This window comes from Chelmon rostratus, chromosome 1 (assembly GCF_017976325.1).
Source record: "Chelmon rostratus isolate fCheRos1 chromosome 1, fCheRos1.pri, whole genome shotgun sequence".
Lineage (NCBI taxonomy): Eukaryota > Metazoa > Chordata > Actinopteri > Chaetodontiformes > Chaetodontidae > Chelmon > Chelmon rostratus.
The window spans coordinates 13,189,416-13,214,273 of record NC_055658.1 but is presented as its reverse complement, the minus strand read 5'-3'; the positions used below and the strand labels follow the sequence as shown (position 1 = coordinate 13,214,273).

The 24,858-nt window shown below is 40.7% G+C and overlaps 1 protein-coding gene across 2 annotated transcripts in view; it reads right to left on the bottom strand.

Annotated features, from left to right (window-relative positions):
* ankrd11 (ankyrin repeat domain 11) overlaps positions 1–24,858 on the bottom strand; it is a 97,945-nt gene that overhangs the window by 62,461 nt on the left and 10,626 nt on the right. For both annotated transcript variants that reach the window (XM_041960785.1, XM_041961600.1), the window contains exon 2: positions 9,327–9,406. The gene's annotated coding sequence lies outside the window, so the exon portion shown is untranslated. The remainder of the gene's footprint in view (positions 1–9,326; positions 9,407–24,858) is intronic.

The following is a 24,858-nucleotide window of genomic DNA, read 5'->3' as shown; positions in this document are numbered from 1 at the left end:
CAGCAACCATTGATTTGCAATTAAAACAGGACCCTGCATTCCTCCGCCAAATCTGTGACTCAAATGCGTCAAACTGAGGACATGCATACAAATAATATTTTCATGTGATTCTGTGTCTTAAACACCACTGAAGGCTAAAACAAGACCAAATGGTTGCTGCTATAATTATGGGGAGCTGTGATACTAAATGGAAACCATACAAATTTCTTGAAAAAGTAAGGATAGACCACGATGCACACAACTAGCTAGAGAGTAGTGACTTGTGGACACTATTTATACACTATTTAAACACCTATGTATATATACCTTAACATCCAGAAGACTATGTAACACTGAACAAAGCATAGACATCTGGCCTAATATCACAAAAAGAGTGTCAGCCTAATCAAAATTATAACGGCTTCAAATGATATTCTTTTTGCAAGATTTAGAAAACTATGCCTTGTTTACTTACCATTGCACAGCCCTTATAAAGTATCACATTTGTGCCATGTGTTCAGTGGACACCAGATTTTTACCAATGTAACAGTATTTTTTTCCCATGGCAGATGCAAAATGTTGCATGTTTGCCACTCAGGAGGGAGTGACTGTGACAAATTCAGCACAGGGTAACATCACTTACAAACCGTTTATTGAGCATGCTTGTAGACAGAATGGGCAGGCCACGCAACTGGCTGAGCACCATGGTCACATTCAAAGCACCTCTGAGCACACAAGTACTACTGCATACTAATGTTTAAAAAAAAAAGTCATAAAAGGACACTGCATGTAGTGACGGGAGTCTGTCTGTGGCAGAAGGGTTTTAACATGGAACCAACAGCAATTATATGTTTGCAGGTGAAACCTTTACCACTGAAAGACAGCCAGAGCAAGAAAGTAGGAGGTTGAGTGGCTAAATCAGTCAGCAGCCAGTGGATTTCACAGGGTGTGGTGACTCTGTATCCCAGAAAAGGCAAGACATTCCCGGGACAAACAAGCAAAGTGCTGGTTTGGCAGAGAGAGCAGACAGCAGACTGTACCAGAGGGAGAAAAGAGCTGAAGAGAGACAGCAGAGGAACAGAGCAGACCAGGAGTTCCAACATGTCGGCAGGAGCCATATGTCAGCACAGTTCAGCACACACAGGGTCTGTAAGGAAAGGACTGCAATGGCAAAGCCTCTCTCTCTCTGGTTTCTGTCTGTATTCCTGTTTTCTCTGCTTAGTACTAGTAGCATTACATGTACCTTCTATCCCATAAACCACACACACTCCCACTCTGCTCCCTTCCTTCTACTCTGCAGAGAGACATGCAGGTTGGAAGAGGAGGGCCAGGAGGATGAGGTGGCGTGGGAAGGGTTAAGTCCAAACAGATCCATCTGCTTCCTCGTCTGTCCTCCTGGCTGGCTGCTGGCCCCAGCCCAGCTTTTACACAGCCTGCAGCCTGACGCAAAGCACAAACACATACACACAACTGGACAGCACACATCTAAACCACAATACTGATAGCTTTGAGCATTTTACACACACACATATTTATTTATTTCCAGATGGCCTTCGACAAGGTACTCATGCCCTGGGTCAAAGACCTGGCTAATAAATTTAAGTTAACACCTGAGAATGTCTTCAGCACTTCATTGTATTCATACTAAACAAACTATAATCAAAAGCACCAATCTTCTTCCTTGGAAATACTTCTTGATAATTTCAAAAGAAAATTGAATGACAATATTATCATATTTCAATCTGTGTGTTTACATTCACAGAAATAATGTATTATAAGAAAATGATTTCCCTTGAAAAGGTCAAAAGTTTGACTGAAGCATCCATGTGCTTTGCTGTAACTTGAACACAGAATGTAAACTACAGCACCCATTGTCTTTCTAACAGACATCTCCTTATCTACAAGCATGAACACATATCTTGTGTTTTAGCTTGCTGAATGTATAGAGCTAGCTGGCTGGTCAGCTGTAGCATTTTGAACATCTTAACAACTTGCCTGCAAACCTTAAATGTTCATAAAAGATGTGAAATTGCGTGACTCATCTTTTGATATCTGTCCTTGGCTGGTAAACTACAGTTGTCAGGGCCAGTGCGTTTACATTGTGTCTGTGCCGCTGTACACTCACCTGTCAAACATGTATACTGGCCTGCCCACTCAGAAGCCTAGAGGCTGAAACAGCATTTCCACCATATCCAGAACAACATTTTTCCTCATTCAATATTTCAAAAGCATACAGTAGAGGCTTATATAGAGGTCAATGTAAACTGCATGGATGGACACTTTTTGCAACACTTATATGCCATTGACATGTCACTTTTGGCATAATTATGTAAGATAGCATAGGGAAGTTGAAAGATTGAGCAGCCAGGCTCACTTAATTCAGATATGCTTACTATGATAATGACCTTACATAATACACAACAACCTGTTTGCAGTGTTTCATAACACTTGGAATAACTGAAGGATTCCTTCTCTGATTATGATGACATTAAGAGAGCATGTAAACACTGAATGTCATACACAACAATTGTACCCACTAATTTGACCTCACCTGTACATTCAAAATAGAGTGAGAAGGCTACAATAAGAGAAATAAGCTTGATGGAGGGACTTAAAAAACCTCTTCATATGAACACTATTTCAGTTATGGGCCTTCAATGAAATGCATATACTGGTACATGTCTGGACCAATCCATGCACTATGCACAGCCGGACAGCTGCAGGGAATCAAAGGCATGAGCATAAAGGGAGGGGACAACAGTGTGCAGTGCTGCATATACCCTCATAAAAGACTAGGGTGTCACTGACAGGATAGGTTGTCTGATGAAGGAACACCTGGTTAGGGAGAGGCCCAAACCTGCTGTCCCCTCAGTTATTCCACCTTTCTATTCAATCAACACAACAAAGAGACCTGCTTCTATACAATAAACTGTACCAAATTTGCAATGGTGAAGTTAACACAGAAGAACTTGTTTAGGCTGCTGACGTTGTGAGAGAATAAGAGGGAGACAGAGAAAGAGAGACAGAGGGGCGTGCAGACTTACAGTATGTCAGACAACAAGGTCAGCCCATCCCCGGAGAGGTGTTGGCTTTCTAACAGAGTACAGCTACTTGAAACCAAGGTCACTGCTCTGTGGCTGTGAGAGGGACAGGAGAGTGGGGCCAGACAGGGACAGTGTTGCCACATGGCCTTTGTATAGGTCTGATGTGTTGGACAGGCTGAATGAGTGTGTGACTGGGTGTCATAGGCGTGCGTGCGTGCGTGCGTGCGTGCGTGCGTGCTCACCTTCAAAATGATGGGATTCAGATCACTGGCAGAAAATAAACAAATAAATGAACGAATAACATTCAGGGCCGAATTTCCTGAAACCAGATGCCTTCCTGACATAAACAAATCAGTCCATTATGGCTGCCATTATGGCCAGAAACTGTAGAGTAGGGATCTTGGTTGCTCTCTGCACTCATGCAATCTTTAATAGCTCTTTGCATGGTTTTGACTGTCTTCCTAGAAAAAAAGGCCTATTGACTAGCATTGCACTCTCTTACAGCGAACAACCAGAGCCGAGTTCCCTGAAGAAACTTGACACAAGGTCAAAAGTGGTTCAATTCAGCAAATCAAACTAGCTGCTAATCTAAAATGAACTCTTACACACTAAACTATATAAGGCAGAATGTGTCCCATTGTTATATCTGTCCACTGTCTCCAAGTGGATTGGGGCATTAGCAAGGCAAAGGTGAAATGGTGAGAAATGACGGATGCTTAGCTATTACCTTTAAATATATATATATATATATATATAACCACTTTTCAAAACCTGGGACCCCCTCAAGCAGATGGCTAATCTTCATTTGGCCCACTGCACTTCGGCAGATTCATTTTTTTTAGTTACTTAACGTGTTGTTAAAAATACCAATGGTACAAATGCCAATTTACTCTTGTGAACTACATTGACAGATCTGTGAAAGTATGTGTCTTTCTCAGTGAGATCTGAGATCAATTGAGAGCTGGAAAACATGAATAAGATTTGTATTTGTTCACACCATCAACAACACCCAACATTTGTATTAGTGCACAGCATCCACAGGGGCTGGATGGGGGCTGTTGGATGAAGGCTGGATGAGGGCTACAGGATGGACAAACAAAACCAAACTGTGTAAGGAGGGAGGGCTACTTCAATGTTATCTTATCCTCCCCCACCTTGGACAAGGGCCTAGCAGCTCTAAAATTAGCCATCACATCTAAACACAGTCTTTGGTGTAGCAACTACTCTTTGATGGGAACTTGGCTCATGGCTGATGCACTGAAAACAAACTCAAGCCCATCTCCAACTACAGAGATGAAGCCAAGATAGTATACAAATGCAAACTAGAGACAGAGTCCTTGATGGCCTACAATTTTACATTCATATTGGAAGCATGTGAATCAAGCTCTTGTCAAAAATGACATTGAAGGAGCTCACTGCAAACAGCAGAAAAGCCTTATCTATCACCAATATTAGGTTAGGGCTGGGCAATAACATATTCAGCAATTTTAGTCCAATATCATTATAATATTAAGAAACTGTGTGAATGTTTTTATCAATACAAAATAACTGCACAACAATAATATATAATAAACATTCATTACAAACACCCAATCTATAGTTTAGTGCTCAAGTAACAAAAAAACTAGACTGCCATCAGAAAGAAGGGAGTGGATATGACTGAAAAAGGAGACTGTGACATGAAACAGGATTTTTTTTTTAAATACAGGGTTCTAGTCAATGATGGAATAAGTAGATAGAGGAATACATGGCAATTCATAGACCACCAACATTATAAAGCAGCAGTGAGTCTAAATCAGTCTAACCATCAGGTACAGATCCTGTTTGTGCGTGCGTGTATTAACATGTACTTAAGCTTGTGGAAAACAGTGATTGGGAAGCAACCATGACCTCCCAGGAAGAGAAGAAAAAAAATTCTTGATGAAAGCAAAGCAACATCCTGTGCTCATGGCTGTAGAGTGTACACTAGACTCAATAGTAGATACTGGACTATTTTTATAAACACATGTTTAACCACATTATTTGTGTTTATATTTAGACAGCAGTAGGGCCTTACATGTAATTACAGTATCAAAATGTGTTGGCCATTCTTTTTCTTTGTTAACATTACCAGTTGGGTTTGCAATGATCGATGGCTTTTATGGTTCTTAAACATGCAAGCTTTGCTTAAAGCTGATATGAATAACCAAAACCCTGAAGAATAATAAACAACAAAAAAAATGGCCAACATAATTTACTGTGTGCAAATACAGTATGAACTACAATAACTGTTACAGAACTGTGTATTTGTGACAAGCATATATAAAAAAAAAAAAAAAAAAAAGTGAAGAAACAAGCACATGTTTTGGTCACAGCATCTACTGAACGTGGTAAATGGAAAATCAATATTGCTCATACTCCTAACAGCAAATGTCTTCTGGTCCCAAGTTACTTCCCTTCTTTATCATTTCTCTACTGAAACACTTTGTCGTCTCTCAGCAGTAAAATTCCCACCTCCTCAAACGGAAAAATAAAGAAACAAAGAGAAAACCTTGGACTCAATGCTGCACGATGTTGTACATAAAACTGCCGCCATGCACTGCTATTTATCCTTTTCACTCTCACGCCTACGAATTACTTCTAGTCACACAGAGTGCTAACTGGTCTGAACCTCCATTACACAGAGCACACTGGCCTCCCACTCCCACCCTACGAACAGTGGCAGACTGCCAGGTGGGGAAGAGCGTGTTTGTATGTGTATGTGTGTGTGGTCGAACTGCACAGGACACTGGTACAAAAACACAGAATTAGGGAATACTTACAAACCATCTCACAACCTGTCAACGTTCAGAAATTTGACATGGAGCTCTAACGCTCCTAAAAGGAACTCTAACCTTCTGTGTCACCACTGGTCATGCTGATGTGAAACCCTTGGGCAAGCCGTAATGCATAGTACTGCATTCCCTTGCTTCCCATCTCCCTGAAACTGAACAACTTACGGCAGACCTCAAATTCCTCTGCCTAAGATGTGAGCTCCCTGCCATTCAGCTTGCTATTAGAGTATTTCACCGCACTCCATGCCACAGTGCCTCGCCTGTTCCCTGCAAACAGACTCCTTCTATACGGCATCAGTATGCAGCCTGCCTGAGGGGGAGGAGGAGCAGCAGCAGAGGGGAGGAAGAAGGGAAGGCTGGGAAAACAAAGCCTCTATAGTCGTCTCTCCAGCCGGGCCAGGCCGAGCTGCACTAGCGGGGGCAAGTTATGTAATGTGACTGGCAGGGCCCACTTCCCTGTTCAGAGCTGCTGCACACACTAATCCCCAATGAGGAACAAGCCCTGCTTTGGAGGAGGAGGAGGAGGAGGAGAAAGAAGGGGAGCTGTGAGGGAACCAGTGGCGAAGGTGTGATTACAAGAATTTTAGCCTTTCATCTGCACCAAATCGAACACACAGTCGCCTCGCATCTCAGCTCCTTTGCTGAAAGACAACAGTCGGAATGATATCAGCACTGCTGATGGCTGGCGACAGCAAGAGCTGTGATGGTAGGGATTTTTTTCTTACGGCTGTGGAAGAGCAGCATATCCCTATGGTTTGGCTGTTTACAGGAGATTTTGTAAAATAAACCCATAATGATAAATTCAACACTGAATGTCTTCTGTGATTATGCATTTTTCTGTGTTGAAATCAGTTATTGGTGTTGCTGTTTTTGTTAGCCGTCCACTGTCAGTCCCATGATGCCTTGTGTTGAGTCTATTGACGAATCAGAGGCTGTGTTTCTGACTAGGCATTTGTGTGACACCTCTAATCTCAAATGCACTGCACAACGTAAAAAAAATATGAGCGTGATCCTATTCTATCAATAAATAAACAAATAAATAAATTGTAGTGATGACTGTAATGATCTCAACCTCCCAGATGGCATCACATGACCCTGGCCATGTATTTAATGTCATAGCCATAGTTACAGCATTAAAGGAGACACCACTTTCACACAAAAACCCTCTGTATGACATGCAGTGATGATATACATTCAACACACTTCAGCTACTCATGCCAGACTATTTGTGACAATAAATAAAAGGTGGTGGTCATAGTTCACACAAGGCTTGGGTCATAACACACATGTCACTGCTTAACTATACATTTATAACAGATATTGGTAATAATTCTATGTGCTAAACATGGATGTCCCATTTGCAGTGCTGATCTTATAGTAGAGGTTCAGTAAAGGAGCCAGTGTAAACGCTCTGGATCAGCGCAGTAGGACCTCTGTGTTATACAAACTTAATGCTTATAATACAACACCCTCTGCTCTAAGATCATATTCAAGTGTTTCTGCAATAGATCAGAAAACTGTATGTGTGAAAAGGCTTCTAGTCACTGCTAATGTCTGCCACATTAGTACATTATAGTGGCTCTATTCAAGCATTCATGCCAAAGCACTGTCAATCCACAATGAACCCAGAAAGGGAGCAGGTAGACAGATGTGGCATGAGCATAATCGGGCTGAGAGGAAGTGGCACCAAGGCAGTCACATAGAGAAATAGAAAAGGACAAGTGATCAACAGGCACCTCAGTCAGTTCAGCTAACCATGGAGACCAGGTGGAGGACTTAAAGCAGTTAAAAATAAAAGTCTGATTCTGATTTACTTAGCCGCTTGCCTGGAAACCATGTGACTGGCATCACAAGAGGACAGTGGCAGAGGGTTTGTGTGTATGAGTCCAGCCCGCATAGGCACACACGCACACAGCATGTACTCTACTCCTGGCACCATACGAAGCTTGGTGATCAGTTTCCTTGGTTTCCACAGACAGTAAGCAGATATAGGCAGCTGGGAGAGGTAAGCAGTAGCAGCTCTTGCTGTTGCACTGCCACAGGCACACAGACGCAACTGAGGCAGGTGGGAGGAGAGTACGAGTCAGAGACAGAAAAGAGAGATGAATTGTGCAAAATAATCAATTTTCCTGTTAATTGCAATGTTTACTTGAATGATCCAATATCTATTCTTTAAATCCCGAGATTGATGTTACATTTGTGGCTTTTCTCAGTTAATGTGCATATCTGTGCTAAATGGTATGTGGTTACTTGTAAGTGGTTCAGTTAGGGCTGCATAATTAACAAAAAGGTCTACATTGTGGAAATCAAGTTACTCCAATGAAAACGAAAAGGTTATTCTATGTTAAAAGTAAATGACAACTAGCTAAATTAGTCACATCAGTCCTGTAAACTATGACGTGTAGTTGCTGGCTATGTGGACCTGCTGCAATTCAGGCTTCTGTCGTGACAGAAGATGGTGTACTGCCTCTGGCACATTAAAGTAAGGTAAGGTCCCTTACATGATGAGGACTTTCACCTACAGTTACATTCACTGACAGATGTACTTGCATGTGTGCAATGCATGTGTGAGTGAGACAGAGAGAGTAATGGAGGGCTTTTGTTGGACACATGCTAGTTCTGCACAACAGAAATTGTGACCTACTTTTTACAGCCTCTAACACACACACACACACACACACACACACACACACACACACACACACACACACACACACACACACACACACACACACACACACACACACACAGCTTTTGACAAAGGGACAGGAAAGCAGAGGTTAGGCATGCACTAAGCCTCATTCTTAATACATGCATTCCAGTGGATAGAGTTCAATGCTGCTGCATTTTCAGCCTGCCTGTTGGTACAAGTAACTCCTGCATACAAAGTCTCCTGCATAACTGACAATAAAGCGTAGAGTCTGATACTTGTAGTATGTAAGCACCTATGCATACAAGTACACTCAAACACAGTCTTTCTGGTTGAAAAAGAAAAAAAAACACTCCACATAGGTTATTTGCTTAAAAAAGAGGTACTTCAGCCGCATAGTGCTCCATTATTGCAATGATGTCATTTACTAAGCTTAAGAAATTACAAATACGTGAGACCAAAATATAGGTTTCCATGTGTCACATGGCTGACACAAACATAAACTCCACTTCACAAAGCTTGAAGGCTTGAGAGGAGACAATATTCCATATATGGTAAAATCATGTTTACACCAAATGTAAACACATGAAGAATGATACAAATATAAAAGGTGCAAATCTGACATTTATACCTTGTGTTCTTGACACAAACACACACACAGACAATATTGTACAACACACCACATATAATGATGCCAGCACAAGCAGATGAAGAAAGAAATAGCCAAAAAACATCTTTTTAAGAAACACGTCCTTAACCAATAGCGTTTCAATGAAAACAGCTTTGTAAGGGCACAGCCTGATGGGTATATTTTCAAAAAGATGTTATTTGTCAACATACCGATTCCATGGCTGTGGGAGAATGTCAGTGGGCTAAAATCCAACTAGAAAGACACCTGCCGCTGCAGAGTGCACAGAATCCTGAAAAACAAGACGAAAAAAAAACCAAGCATTAGTTACTGGGACAGCAAAAGCAGTTTCACATTCCTTACGATGGGTATTGGGGTGGATGCAGAGGGTCATGTTTCTCCTCCCAGAATTGGTTCTCCCACAGTTCTCTGGCAAGCTGAAAAAGGCCTAAGGACAGGGTACAGGGACTCTGACAAGCAGTAAGGTGCTTGGTCCCCTTTTTGTACCCTTAAACTGGCACTCCAAACCTTGTCTTCATCCAAAGTGAACCAGCTCTGCACCAAGTCCCTGTGATCCTCTGTGATCATGGTGTATCACAAACCTGAACCTTGTCTCATCCTGAACCATACATACTGAGCCATCTCATCTCTCCTGCTCCCTGATTTTCAGTTTACCAATAGTGGGTTGTTTTGTGACTTAAAATTAAGATAACCCCCTAAAGAATGTAGACAAAACCAAGTTTTTTTGTGACAGAGCATGACAAATGGTACCAGCTGTACATTCTGTATACACAAAATACATTCAACTTTTGATTCAAGCCCAATAAACAGCCTGCATTTTTTGGTATCTGGCAAAGAAATGAAAACACATTAATTTAGTGAACCCAACAAGCCAATTAGCAATGAACAGTTGCTCAAGGCTTCAAGTACAATAGAAAAATATGTATGGTGGTCTATTTGTGTAGGCAACTTAACTTTAAAAATTATGCACTCTTTGTAAATTCTCAGCTTATTTGGGAAACCTTCATAAATTCAAAAAACTGTCAACAATGGACCAGTGCATAACTTATTCAACTGGTTTCATACTGGACTCATACCGCTTGGTCCCCTTTTTGTTCCCTTAAACTGGCACTTCAAACCTTGTCTCCTCCAAATGTAAAATCTGTAAAGCCATCTGTGAGGAACTGCTCAAAATTATTCTTATATAGGTAAGGTAATGCAAAGCTGTATAAAATAATAATAATGTCTGCAATATTTATCTGTGTCGTCATGTTAAATGGACTGGAAAAGTAGCACATACACAAAGGACTCTTTAAAGTCAGTGACTGACTCAGCTACACAGCAATATTTAGCTAGGTTAGTTAACATTATGTTACGTTAACATTACTAAGTGCTTCCAAGACAACCCAACCCAAACAGCTAAAGCCCAGCGTCCCAGTCCTGCTCATGTTCCTATCCTTCCTGGCTGGCTGCCCTTCCCCCAGTCCCCTCCCAACTATGAGGACAAGGATTTATCAGGATTTAGGAGGCAGGACATGGGGGGGGGGGGGGGGGGGGGGTGTTTAACAGAGGCCCAGTGTTGGGCTAAACTGGTGACATTCCAGTGATTGTGGGACCCCCCCCCCCCAATTTGAATCCACATTTGTTCCATCAATCTGCTTTTTAAGGCATCACAAGGGGAGTGCAGGCCAAAAGTCAATAGCAACTAGCTGTCAGGTTTAACACCCTTTAAAAAGACATAACTTACAAGAGAACTGCATTTTACCCCACAATCGACATAAATCTGTAAGTGCTTATTTAGTATATGTAAGTATTCACATCTATCTGGGCTATGGAATAATATCAGATAAGACCTGTGTGGAGGTTTTTAACGGATAGAGTACAAAGGCTGATAGTAGAGGCAGGGTGGCAGGTGGGTACAGAGGACAGGATTAAGGCCAGACCTCACTGGGTTGGCCTAAGTGGTAAGGAGGATGATGGTTAGATGCGTATTTGTGTTTGTACTGGAGTGGAACCTGTGGGGCTTTCCCAGCGGGAAGCACAGGATTGACGGATTGTAATAATCCAGCCAGGAAGCAGAACACTACCCTCCCAACAGTTTTGGAGACAGCATACAGATAATCCCCCTTGATGATCACCTACAAAAACTGTCTAGAGCAGGGATGTCAAAGTCAAATACACAGAGGGCCAAAGAAACAGATTTGCTACAAGCCGAGGGCCGGACTGGTTCAATGTTTATTAAAACATATTTTAATGATTGCACAAAGCCTATTTAACTAAGATCTAACACAATGTATATTACTTAATGATTAATTGACCAATCCAATATTCCTTTATGGCTCTGTCAGTAATTTCAAGTGTAAACATTTTTCAACAGGCACACAGACAAAAACAAACTTCCTTCAAAGAAAAAAAGTCCTGTGCATTAAATGAATAAAGCAATATTTTCTCATGGCTCTGTCAGTAACTAAGGGAAAACATTTTCAACAGGCAAGTTGAGTTCAACTGAAAAATAAATCTAAATAAATAAAATAAATTAAAATACAAAAATCTATAGGACACAGACAAAACAATACTTTCCTTTTTGGGGAGTGGGTAACTGAAAGTTAACATCTGTTCTGGCTGCTGATCAATAATGAAGCCGAGGCCCGTTTGCCGCGCTGCAGTGACTTGGCTACTGTTGCATTGTGGGGAATGTAGTATTGGTGCGTGCAAAACACCAGCGGGCGGCTGCAGCCAGTTCTAATACTAATCAAATATCATCCGGGGGGCCGCATATAAATCATTTGTGGGCCGCATCCGGCCCGCAGGCCTTGACTTTGACATATGTGGTCTAGAGACACAGATTTAACCAAGAATATTGTACTGTAAAAAGTTGGCTACACCAACAAGTTTAACACTGAGAGCACTGTCTCTCAACTAGGGATATACAAGGAGGCATAAGCAATATGTTACAACTTTGTTACAAAATTTTAATACACTGTTTTAATGGTATACCATTTCCTAACATAAAGACACGCTGGCAAGCAAACTATACAGCTGAAAGAAAAGAGAAAAAAAAAACAGTTAGGTATTACTGTGTATACAAAAATTTCAACAACCAGCGTCTTGAAGTGAAACTTCGATCACAACAGCTGATCACCTACTGTTTTGGTGACAACTTCACAGGTGTACCAAGGCTCTTAAGTGTGGCTGATGGTTGAAAATTGCACTTAAACTTTGATATTTAGTTATTAGAGAGAAAGAAGAAAGGCTGAGCTTATCCTCTGCAAGACTGACACTTCAGTTTACTTAAGTAAACTTTACAGTGAGTGCATTTCAACAACACTTCTCTCCATGGGAACAAGAAGACAACAGACAAGACACATTCCTCTACCCACAATAACAAAGATACTATGGATACCATTACTGATAGCCTAGGTGTAGAAATATGCATAAGGAGCCAGTTGCACCAGTGCTTCCCAAGGTCAGACTTAGCCTAGTTAAAACATACATGTTTACTGTTGCCAACATCAGAATTGGGCTGGCTGTGTCACACCATTTCTGTAACTTTGTGAAACACAATCTGACAAAACACCCACATAACACAGTGATTGGTCAGCTATGCAGAGGTGAGGGCAGCCACTGTATGAACTTCTCCTTCAAGTTCTTTTTTATTCTTTACACAAGACTTTATGTCAGCTTTCATGTGTACAACTAAGTGCAACTCTATGAATGCCGTCCGGCTAGAAATTGGTGCTGTTCTCCCCATATTTACAACAATATTGTGTCTCCCCCTCCCTATGACATCTGGTTTTTCAGAACATCTATGCACCCTTATGTCTTCCAATGAAGTTGGGCAAAACATTTCCCTAAGAATGTATCCTTATACTTATTCAGACGGTATTGAGCTCATTGTCAAACATTCTGTTAGTAAAACTAAGTTTCAACTAAATAAATTTACGTGCACATATATTAACTAAAAAAAATACTATGTCATTTTTTGTCTCTGGACTTGCATCTTTCATTTGTTTCCATCAGCATTACTGGTAGGAAGTGTCAAACAGAACTGTGTTGAACAAGAAATTTCCAACTAACCCAATATGTTTACAGAGCTGGAGTGGTTGCTCACTGGGTGGCATTGACAGGCTCCTTAGTAACGGCTGCTTCTTAGCTAATTAGCTTTGACTAAACTACACCAGGAGAGAATGAGAGGACAACAAATATGTGACAAAAACTGCCGAAAAGACATATTTACACAAAATATTTACACTAAAAAGGTGAAAAAAAGCATGTGCATGTGAGTACACACTGGCACATACACTTTCCAAGTAATCTATATAATCTTATATTAGTGGAAAGACTAATGCAGTGGAGCTGATAAAAAATTTCAAACTCCTGCCTAAAGTTGGGCTCCATTTAAGATAGCCTTATGTCAAAAGCACAGCATCCATACTATGTGGAGCATACAGCATGATCATTCATAATTACAGCAAATTCACGTCACCATGACAACATGTTCGCATATTTAATTCTTCTGCATGTTCACTGGACATGTCGCTGTTACCTAACAGCTGAAATATCAGCAGTGTGTTTTAGAGCACTTAACTGAGCTCATCACAACACTGGAGGTATAATGGTGAGGAACACAAAAGTTGCAACAGGTAAGCTAGCACATGAGTGTAGTCAAGGGAGCTGCCCTACAAGCTTTTAAAACATTGCTGTAAGAGAGAGCTGGAGAGCCCTACCCTGGTTTTAACCAAGACCTTCAAAAAGAATCAGAGGCTGTCTTTGATGCTGATGGACAAAACTGTAGACAGTGTAAAGCCTCTTCACTGGAGCTCAAGGAATGGCATTGCACTACAGTGACCGAAACATTTGAAACATTTAGTTGCAGCAAAGCAGAACCTATTGCAAATTGGCTTTCCCTAAATGTTGATAAAGCTGTATATGTATTGTAAATGTCCCACTATATTCAACTACTATGTCTGGAGCCACCTGTGTGCCACAGTGTCCAACCTGCAACAACTGCAGAGATTGGGGAAGGAAATGTTAAATATTAGGAAATGCATAATTGGTTATACAGACACCTGCACACAGCTAACAAGACCTCCAGGTGGGCAAAAGTAATTCAACGAGGAGACTGTTGGTTCCACATGCATGACCAGTGGTGACACGTGATTGTGTGTGTAATAGAGGGAGAACTCCCCTGGGCACTGTGGGATTAAGGAGGAGACAGGGGCTTTAATGCTGGTTTCAGGACATAGGCATCTTTTGTCCTCCTTTCTGTCAATTGGCATCTAATTACAGGAACAGCTTCCATTTACACAAACTGGTATCACTGCTGCTTCTATATGTGAAATCTGGACCATACAACACAAACACACCAGTGTGGCCCCAGGGCGACAGAGCACCTCCCCAGTTAGTCCTGTGTCTGGCTGTCCTATCAGAGAACAGATCAGAGCCAGCTGAAAGGCAACCTGGAACAACAGCACTGACCTCTGTCTGATTTCATAAAGCGTGGCCTCATACACATCATGTAGGGACATCAACTCATGCTCACAGGGCAGTCTTTGCAGCACAGTAGACCATCTCTAACAAAATTCACAGGCTAGCTGAATTTTGTGGAGTTCATATACACGACACAGTAAGCACAGCATTAGAAATGTTGTCACAGAATGTCAGCGAGACAAAACTAAGATGTAGTGCTGGTGGGTTTGGTGAAATAAGCATATTTACCCAAAGCAGTCTGGAGACAGACTTCGGTAATACTAGATTTGCTTAAAGTTGTTGCGGTCCAAGCAATGGCAGTGTAGTAAAAACAAATAAGGTCTAATCAGTCAAAACAGTATACGGCTTTGTTCACACCGACTTTAGCCCTGTGTGAAAAAAAAGGCAGTGTCTCTCTATCACACCATGCAGAAAAATGCAGGGTTGTTGTGACGAAAGATAAAATAACTGCTGCTGTGAGTGTTCCTAATGATGTTATAAACAAAATATGTGCAGCGTTTTGGCGTTTGATGAGCTAAACGGATAAATGGATAAGCTCAAACTCATGGATCTTGCCATTCAAACTGGACTTCCTGGATCAAATTTTTCTGTCTCACCCTTACCTGAAACAACACACATCAACATTGCTTACATTATTTTAACATAGAACTGTTTTTGCATCCGAATGCCACCTAGATCCTGTCCATATTCTTTTAATCTAAACCTAGAGTTGCAAAAAATGTTGTAATGTTCATAATAAGGCTTCAGAGCAAAAGCAATCGGTCAATCTACATTAAAATAAAAAACACACTCTTGTCATAATTCTGTCACATCAAACGTGTTTTTGATTCATTAAAACATTTTAGTTAAACTGATTATTGACATTTTTACACAACATTTATGAGAGTGTCCAACTTGGCCAGAAGAGAAAAAGAAAAGGGCCAATGAGGGAGTAACACAGCCAGAAAAAAATGGTGCTTGTAATGAACCAAATATATATAATGAAATGTTTTCACTTTGACAGAGTTCAGATTGTTTCATTTTATTGTGACAAACACCCTACATTAAAATACCATTATATGGTAAAATTACGTATTAAACACAAAAATTGTTAGTCTGATGGAGGGTAGAGTGCCTACAGTATCTGGGGGGTTGGCTGTCACTAGAGAGCTCAGTGATGGTTAGTGCAGTGATGTTGACGATGAACCCATCCCATTATAAAGTCTGAGCTCTAAACCAAATAAACAATAGGAAGCAACAGCAGCTCGATATAACAGCCCGGGTTCAGTCTGCAGTATGTCAAAGCATCAGGTATCAGAGCTTATTGTAATATCTTCACTAATTAGATTCAGTCATCTGCTCTTCTATGCTCAAACACTGGAGGGGAAATCTGACACTGGAGGGTGTGGGGAGACAGCTGGGGGTGGGGGGAGATGGGCCAGGGGGAGGAGAGAGAAAAAGAGATGCACACCACACCTCTCCTCTTCAAAAACATCTACATTATTGATAAAGCCTGGCTTCTGCAGGGCAGCAGCACACTGATCCTCCACATCCTCCATATCAAAAGCATGAGCAACCAACACATACAGCACATTGGCAGCTCTATCTAAATCAGTTTACCTGAAGACCAAACACACTAGTGGGAGATAAAGCATCGACACAGAAGATGGCAATGAGAGGTAATAAAAGGTAAATGCAGTAGAGAGGATGAGAAGGGGTGAACGAGGGAGTAGGGAGTTAGGAAAAAACTGTCGAGAAAACAAAAGTAAAAAGGTGAGTCTGTCAGATGGCTGGGATGGGTGGTTACTAGCTGAACAACAATCCTGCTAAATAAAAGCCTGATATTAAATGAAGGCAGAGAACTGAAAGGAGGAGGAGGAGAAAGGAGGGGATAAGGGCTGCAATGAGAAGGCAGCAGCAGCAGCACTCGTGACACAGTTAGCGACAGCGCTTGTTTGTTCGCACTGCCATGCCGCGGCAAGCTCAGCTCACTCGCTCAGCTCCACTTGCTACGAATCTTCTGCTGTTGTCAAGGTAACGAGATCTCTGGACTGGGGAAAAAAAATTCTTCACATTCAAAAGATGTCTTTTCAAATGCTGGCCTCAACCTGAAGCTTGCATGTGTTCTCAATATACAGCCTGCGCAACTGAAGGTATCTTCAGCTTGGCTGTGCAACTAAGACAAACACATTTCCATTTTCCATGGAATTCGAACATTAGCAGTACACAACACTGAGTGTTTTCTCTGATGTAGCTGGAATGAAAATGAAGGACGGCAATGACAACATTGTAGTTGGAACATTTATAGTAACGCTGTTTAGAGTTGGTTCATTAAGATTAATCAATTAAAAATAATCATGGAACTCATCAACAACACAAAGGCTAAAGCAAAAAGTCTCTTGCCAACTAAGAACAATTCTATCTGACATGGAGAAGTATTCATGGACTTGCACCCAGTTACTCATCACAAGGACTCATATAATACAAATAAAGATATAAACCAAAAAGCATGTGAGTTGTGCTTACATATCATGGTCAATTACAGCTTGGACTGGGAGAAAAATTGTGCACTCCAGCAAGAGCTGTTGCAGGTTAAGTCCCAAAGTCTGTTACGCTGAGATAAAGTCTAATTTAAAGGTTTTTTAAGATTATATTTCCACTCTTAAAATGAGTAGGTCCAAAATAAGGTCCTAAATGCATATCATCATACAGCTTTAGCACACAGTACACATAATATTGTGGCATTATACTCATGTTTAATATCACCACCCTACCCAGAAGCACCCAGGATTATTACCAAATCCTCTATTGCTATAGGACAACACTTTTCTATAATGCTTGAGATCACTGTTTCATTTGAATGTACAACTTCTTTTCTGCTCTTTAAAATCGTATTGTATATGATTATACCCTTTGTACATTAACAAGTAGCACTTGCAGCCCTGTTATTATAGCAACAAGGGCCAGAACTGCTGCATAGACAAAACGCGAGGCTGCAGAGGAGGCCAAGCAAGCAGCATGGCTTTGGATGCATTATGTAATTAATGTCAACGACTGAACAAACTCTAATGTTAAGACAAATCAGGTCGATATTTGCCAAGTCACATCAGCAGCCAATCTATCAGCTATCAGTGCCACACATTACGTCTACCAAATACTTTTACTGACTAGTTTTTTCAATATTTAATAAATCAGTCTATATCATTTATTGTGTATAATGTCAAAAACAATGACACCATCACAAGTCACCAGAGTCCAAAGCTTCAAACTGCTTATTTTGTTTGACAAGCAAACAAAGTCATCTTCAGCAAATGTATCTTTATTTCTTATGCAATGAATTATTTTGAAAATGTTCTTTCAAAATTTGATAAATTTGCCAATTGACTGCTCAAACAACACAGCAATCATTTCTGCACTCACGCGCTAGCTATTGAAATGGTAAAAACCATGGTACCTAACAGTTGCTCTAAGCTAGTGGTGCTAATGTCACCTATGCCCATGTCACACGCTGAACCTGCAACACTGCTGGTAGCAAATTTATGTGTCAATTCCAAAGCACCCTTGCCAGTAAGATGCACACCAAAACAGCCTGTCCTATTATTTTCAATATAAACCTACACATCAGTGCCAACAAGGTGTGGGTGGGCTTGCTGCCCTGCAACAGAATAAGCCACTGTCCTATTTTACAGCATAAACAGCAGTTGATGCTCCAAAAACAACAGCATTTCTCTTCAGACATGCTCTCTCAATCGGCACACATCCCAACTACTCTACCCTGGATATCTTCTCTTGTTAGGTAATATGGAAAATAACAAAGTAGAAGAACGTTCATATAAATAAATAAATGATGGATCTTAATACCCATGAGTTGTCAAATCCCCCATTTCGATAGCTTTGGTCCATGACTATTAAATATTTTCAGGTAAACACACACACATGCAACCATGCACAGGCGTTTAGTCTCTCCACCTCTCCATATCGTTTCATAACACGCACACAGAACTGAACACAATCACACAATCTTTTCTTTAGCTAAGTAACACCACCTGAAAAGAGTCCTATAGTACGGAACTAAGCAATGTTTATTGTTACTGAAATGTGCTTATTTCTTGATTACAAGTGTTGTACAATGTTCCTCAATGGTTGTGTACATACAATTAAAAAAACCCCACAGAAACAGCACATATTCTCCCTTACGCAGACACACACACAGATACATACAATCCTATCCTTAATCATGATATTGCATATTGAGCTGAAGACTGCGATGTGGCACTTCAGCCTCTGCTTCTTAATTGCCAAATGTGGGAAAAAAAACATAACAAAGCCTAGTATGGTAGATTATATTTGAGTACCAAAGTTTCATTTAATCATCTTCCATTTATTATTCAATGTTTTTAACAATGGCATTATACAGTAAGTGAAGGCCAGCCAGCCTATTCACTGACACTGATTTGATTTTCTATCAAGAAAGCTTGCTCAGTCATTCAGCCTCACACACAACCTGAGCATTTCCACAGTTCTGCCATTTGTCATTTTCCGTTGCCATGGTTGCAGGGAAAGACAGTGCTCTATGAATATTGGAAATGGAGGAGTAGCAGCACATGGTACATTATCGACATAAACACCCGCACATGCTCTAACACCACAAGTTGACTGTGTTGGTTCTGAATGCCTGCGGCCATCCATTCATTCACCCACACAATTCTCAACCAGTTAAAAAGTGGGCATTTAATAAATATCCAGCTGACATACATCGTCTCCACACATTCTAAATCATGCATCCAGCTACAAAGCCAGCTCTCCGGTTCCACAAAGGGATGTAAAACTCACACCTATGAATGCGTATTCTGTGTTCTTCAAAATACAACATGCTTCTTTAAAATACGTAGCCAATAAGATCAGAAAGATTATCAGACAGTATGGATCCAAATTGTAGGTGTGATATAGTGTAATTTTCCCATTAAGCTGACAAGCAGACACATGGGCTAGTCAATGTAACAGAAACTGCTTGGCACAACTAATCTAGCTTGTTCCACGTTCAAGTGTATGCACATCATGCAAGATGCCACTGTCACCTTGACGAGGAGCCATTTCAGACCTTCCTCCCATTCTGCTGGGCTTGACCGTCAGTGCCCTTCTTCCGTCGTTTAAAAGGCTTGCGCCACACACAAACACTCCTGAGTTTCTCTCTGAGATTGCTCATTTCATCCTCATTGGAAAGCTGTCTAAACGCCAGAGTTGGGTATGCATGAATTAAAGCAGTGTGGAAGTATTGCAAAGCATGCAGAATGGGGGGATTGCTACAGCAGCCTGTGATTATTCATGTATATGTTAAGACAAAACAACCCTCTAAAGAGTTGTCACTGACAATATACATGCTATGTGCCAACTGAGGCTTTCAGAGTATACTTGAGTTACTACCATGAACACAAGATTGCCAATGAAGGCTGTACACCATGAACATACACACACCCACGCGGTATGAGTGTTGTGTATCTTTCTTTTTTATCTCACTCCTAGGGGGGAAAGAAAAATCACAAGGGTCTGCTGCAGTGGGCTTTGATCTCACAGATAAAAAGCAACTGACAATGACTTCAGCCATGTGCACACTACGACACAAAAATACAATACTTCGGTCAATGTAATTTTTTTACAAACATCTACTTTACGTTTTTTGTCTGACACCAGAAACAATAAATAAATGTAAAAAAATGTAATTTACACAATGAGACCAGCACATTGGTGGTAATTTAACAACACAGGGTAGCATCTTCAAAGATGCACATGGTTTGCAAATACACGTTCCAAAATAGGGATGCCAGTTTCAGTTAATTTTGCTTCTTATAGCCCAACAGCTATTAAACCTAAAGCTAACCTGTTGATTTTGCGCTGAGGAGTACGCTGGACTGCATCTCCCAGACAGTTGTGTCCTGGAAGATTTCAATTTCCCAGACAAATGTGAGGAATTCCGGTCAAGTATTATCTGTTTGTTTTCCCAAGTGACTAATGGTATTGAGCAAGAGCGCTGCAGCCACAAAATGGGCTGCAATGTAATCCCTCCATGCCTTGTGCACCACAATGTACGTCCACTAAAAGTGTTTGGTTTTACCCTAAATAGGCTCAAATTGTTGTTCTAAGTGTCTGATGACATTATGGAAAGGATCCCTATAGAAACAGAGTAAGATGCTTTTTGTTTAATCAGAAACAGCCGCTGTATCACTCACACCAAAGCCACCAGACTCCATTTACAGAAAGACCAATTTTATCATCAGAAAACACAACACTTCATTCAAACTCAATAAACACAAACAATTAAAACTCACTTAAAACGGTCTTGGTTCATCTTTCTACTCTTCGAACAATCACCACCAACTCTGGTTTGGTCAAAATAAATCCTTAATTCAATTGAGAAAGGAGCAAGAAAGAGTGGGAACATCAGAGAAGCAACGGGGGAAACAGCAAGTTAAGTCAGAATATTTTCACATATAACTGGGGAATTTTTTTCACTGGACATTCATGTCCCACCAGTCATAAAATGTTGCACTTTAACAGAGTTTACCAGTATGGTTTGGTAATTACTGATAACAGAAACCCTGCTCCCATTCAACATTGATTAGGTGAGAGGTAGTTGTGATGTAGCTTTCGTTTGTGAGAGTTGTCCAGCAGGTGGTGGCCAGAGCTTGCTTGTCTGCCCTGGCTATCTTGACTTTTAGCTCAAGTGTTTTTGTTTTTCAATGCGTTTAGTCACATTAGCTATCCATGGCACAATGGACTCAGACTCAAGGTACCAAACAAAATATTTGAATACTTTGTCCTCTACCACAGTGACTGGCAGTCATTTCAATCATAGGGTACACCAACTGGGTGATGGCCTCGGATCAGAGTGCATCACAATGTGTGTGTGTGTGTGTGTGTGTGTGTAAATTAACCTATAGAGTGACATCTGACAACCGGTCAAAAATATTCTCTGTGATGAACCACATGACTGTTAACCATTGACATCCCTATTCCAAAATCATGTATGTTTTGGTTCAGCAGAATAAAAATTTCTAGCCTCACTTCTCCCCTTCACAGGTTTAATAAAAAAACAAGAGAAATGCATGGAGATGGTAAAGAAGAGCCTTCATGCTCTCAGCATTAAAAAAGGAGAGGAGTGGACATGTACTGATGCGCTGCACAATTGTACAAGCAGACAAAAATAGAGTATCTGTTCATGAGACAGATGACTGATATCCAAAATGAGCCAGGCACACTTAAAAATATTATTATTGCAATTATTATCTTTTACACAGAAGAAGGATCTTGATGAGTTCCACACAGTCAGGTATACAGATTCGTCTTTGAAAAATAAAAGAGCATTAGTATCATATTGGCACTCAATGTTGACCACATTGAGCTTAGGCATCAGAATCTATTAGCAGAGAAAAGCTACTTACCTACTATAAATATGCATATATTTACATTTGGCAAAACAGAAAAGGCATGGCTAGTTATCCTGCAATACTTTACACAAAAGTGCAGCACACTAAAAGCGGAAAAATACCAAGGCTGTTGGTGTGCACGGGTAGTTTACTATGATTTTTGTCAAAGGAGGAAACGAGGCACACAGTTAGGTCCAACGCCCTTAGCTTCCTGCAAGCAGTGCTTCCTGAGGAACCAGGGCTACTGCATAGAGGTGGAGAAGGGGGAGGAGACTGTGAGGGGAGAGGGGAGACAAGCATGTGAGGATGCAGTATGCAAGTGTACTGCTGGGCTCTGAGATTTAAAGATGGGAAGGGAAAAGGTGGCGGATAGAAAGTGGAAGCAGAAGAGGAGAGAGAGCAGAGGTGCCGGTGGGCGGACAGAGGACAAGGGGAGAGTCGAGCCAAGTGTGTGAGAGAGCAGCATAACAGTGCACCAGAGGGCTGAGTTCAGCAGACAATCTAATCTGTCCAAGACTCAAAGAGGGTGATATGATGAAATATAACAGATATGTTGCACGAGTACAATGAGCATGTGTGTGTGTGTGTGTTTGTGCATAACAGGTATGTGGAGTGAGTGTTTATTGCCATAGCCACAACTGGATAAATCAATGGAAACATGCAGGAAAAGAATGTTGGGATAGAAGGCAAAGGAGAAGTCCAAGGGAGAAGGGATCTTACTCGTTTGTATGTTGATGGACCCAAAACCCCATTGCCCCTTCAACCAACCAACCCAAATTTAGCCCAGTATAACTAAATAATTAAATAGGAAACACATTCATAATAGAACAGCTGTAGCTTTAAACAGATTCCAATTCTGCACACTTCTGCAAAGCTATTTCTCAAATGGTGAACAGGGGTGCCACATGATACTATCTAGCAGATCAAGACCTTGGGGTATCGAGCAAAAACATAACCTCTGACAAATATGGTGTAAAATGAAATGCTTATGGCAGAAAATGTGCACATTTAAATCTTACAGGATCTGTGTTTTCACATTATTTAGACCAATTAATGCTTCCCTAATATTGAAGACTTGAGAGCTGGCTCCAAAAAAAAGCTATTTGTATGCAAGTCCAACCCAAGATATTGTTTTTAAGTAGTCTTTGCTACCTAGACATTCATGATGAGATATCCCGTTTGCAAGGGTGATTGTCTGACTGCATTGACCATGAATGACTCTACTCATATGTCAAAGTTTCCCCCCAGCACTAGTTCGCACCAATGTGGAGGACTAAAAACAAAACTACAATGTAAAGCGACTTTCAAGCTTCTAAAGGTTAACTGTATAGTGTGCAGAAAGGAAAATAAAGAAATAGTACCTAAAGCTTAGAAAAACAGATTCAAAATCAAAAACAAGCAAACAAAAAAATAGCGAGGCTTCAGGAGAAGCACCAGCAGTAAAAAAGTATATACAATGTGTAGTACTTGTGCAACCATGCCAAAACATTAGTATGATACTTCAACTGCTTACCCTTTTCTAAGAAAACTGTATATTCGAAGAGGCTATGCAGTGATTGTGGGTGAGAACTGGCTTTGCATATGTAATGAGGAGGAATAAAAGACTGTCCTACATCCACACCAGAGATTACACTGCTGGCTGCTGTTTCTATAAAAAGATCCACTGCAGGGAGTATGAGTGACACAAGCACACACGCAGCCACACACACACCCTCACAAACACACAGATGGGCACAAAAACAAGGCAGTATATTTATAGGGAAGAACGTTCTAGTATCAAAAGAACTTTAAAGATCAGTGTCTGGTTAACTCTTGTCACCCAATCACAGATCTGTGACTATTCCAAGCCTTGGCAGACGTACACAGTGAAATGCTGGAAAGATTATTGGTAGCTCCGGGCCAACTTAAAATGTCTTCTATATTTCCTGTTCTCCTATTTTCCACTTCTCATTTAGACAGCTTCCGTAATGGGCAAAACAAATACCTCAGTGAAGTGTCTTCACAATGTGACACAGGGATAGAATGTGGATGTACAAGCCTCGATACAAGGGCCAAACACATACCAGCCTGTAGCTTTAAGAAGTGCTCCGTGCTGCCACATATTCAGGAGGGAAAGTCCCTGTGCAGGCTGACTGAAGATGATGTGATTTTCCACTCCCTGCTGACTGCTCTGGTTAAACACAAAAGCTAATTCCTATCCCCGCACCAAAAAAAGAGTTAAGACATCTTGCTTTCACCTTGTCTGAGACTTAGTAAGAGTATTCTGGACAATATTGAATAAAAAATAGTTCAGGGCTGCAATTTAAGATTATTTTGAGTTAAATTTAGTCGGTTGACTATATTTTAAAGATTAACCAACCAATTGCATTATTAGAAAATGAAAACTGCCAATCAAAATTTCCAGTCGTCCAAGGCAACATTATCAAATAAGCTAGTTTTGTCTTGGGACTGTAATGAATTACAAGAGAAAGCAACAAATATTGAATAAAACAAATACTGCGCAAAAAAAATCAGTCTCACTGACTGCAGCTGAATACATGCTGACATATGCAACATCTTTACTCATTCTCTACTAAGTTGTGTTTAAGATTCTCTATTCACAAGGGCTGGACATTTTTAGCCACATAATTGTTCATATGAAAACATCCTGTAAAGATTTATGTGCATATCTGAAATGTGCACAAGTGACATTAAGCTATACTGTCAGTTGATCAGTTTGACAAATGCGATGGGATCATGAATGTCATTCTTTACTGTAAAATTTAAAGGGCATCAAACTGTATTTACATTGGAGTAGCTTCACAAGCTACAGCAATGTAAAAAAATTAGAAAAGAAAAGCATGTGAGCTAA